Source organism: Frieseomelitta varia, unplaced genomic scaffold, assembly GCF_011392965.1.
Source record: "Frieseomelitta varia isolate USP_RPSP 00005682 unplaced genomic scaffold, Fvar_1.2 scaffold_218, whole genome shotgun sequence".
NCBI lineage: Eukaryota > Metazoa > Arthropoda > Insecta > Hymenoptera > Apidae > Frieseomelitta > Frieseomelitta varia.
In genome coordinates, this window is record NW_025109944.1 from 31911 (window position 1) to 33807 (window position 1897).

Below are 1897 nucleotides of genomic sequence, written 5' to 3' on the forward strand. Positions count from 1 at the left end.
TATAATATTAATATTATTATATATACATTATATAATATAATAAAATAATAATAAATTATTAATATTATAATATAATAAAATATAAATATTATAATAATAAATAAATAATAAAATAATATAGTAATAATAAGTTATTAACATTATGATATAATATAATATTAACATTATAACTATAACAATAAATTATTAATAATAATAATAAATAAATAATAATATAATATAATAACAAAATTTAGTATATTATAGTAATAATATAATATAATAACAAAATTTAGTATATTATAGTAATAATATAATATAATATATTATAATAATGATTATAATACAATAATTACACAATAATAATAAAATAAATAAATAAATATATACATACGTATGTTATTTATAAATGCAAATAATGAAAATTAATACAATACAACATGTACAATTTAATTTAATACGCAATGCATAATTAATTTATACATAACATATAAATATATATGAAATATACTGAAATACATCAGAAAATATATCGTACGAAAGTATACATCATAAGATATATCATAAGAAAGTATATCAAATAAAGTATATCAGATATTATCATAAAATATGTCAAAGAAAATATATCATAAAAATATGAAGAATGCGAAATATAAAAAGAAAATGAGAGAAACGCTCGTTTCTTTAAACGTTTTTACGAAAGTAAATGCAAAAAACGAATCCGTATACTGGACTCCATATACTACTCTACACACATTATTGCCCTCTGTCTCTCTTCATCGCTAAATACATACACGAAATCGCGAAATTTTCCAATCTTCCTTCTCCCTTTCCTTTTTTCTTTTTTTCTCTTTGCCTCCTTTTCCTCTCTTCTCGTTCATCGCAATATAGTCGGCGAGAGATAATTTTCCGGTTTTCGCGAGGGAGAACGCATGGCGGACGACTAGCGGAAGCTATGGACAGAAAGTCCGCGCGACGGAAGGGGAAAAGCCAACCCCGTTTCCACCTATTTCTCTCTGACAAATACGACTGAGTTTCCCAAGACTGCACAATTTCCCGCGTGTCTTCCTTCGATTTTCTGCCACACCAGCCCCCACCCCGGGCCATTCACCTTTCTCACCCTTCACTTCCTGCCCATTCTTCTACTTCTTTCTCGAAACTAACACCCACCGCAATTAACGTCGCCGTGTGTTCACTTGACTCGTCGTTTCCCAATCGCTCTGAGAGCAGTTTACCCGCGTCGCGAATATAAGTCGGTCGATTCACTTTCTCTTCCGGTTCTTTTCGAAAAACGAACACTCGGAATGCTACACAGACGATGGAAAATTGAAAAATTAAATTGGCTGCGCGACGTCGGAACATTGGACACGCGTATGTCTCATCGTGTGCGACGACTCTTTTTATCAGTTTGCTAGGTGACGATCATCTGTTAAACGTGATTCTTGTGCATAATGAGATTGATTAAATTGGTAGAATATTTATTAATATAATAATTGATATGATAAATATTTATTAATATAATAATTGATATAATAAATATTTATTAATATAACAATAATTAATATAATAAATATTTACTAATATGATAGAAATTAATATAATTAATATTTATTAATATTTATTAATATTATAGTAATTGATATAATAAATATTTATTAATACGATAATAAATAATATAATAAATATTTATTAAAATGATAGTAATTGATATAATAAATATTTATTAATATGATAGTAATTGATATAACAAATATTTATTAATATAATAATATTATAATTGTGCTGATGATATCGTTGATATTGAATATGAAACTTGTAAAATCTATATAACTGTATTACTGTTATATAAATACTACTAATGTTATTAGCAACAGTTTCAGAATTTAATATTTAGTTTAATACAATTTTTTGTTTAGTT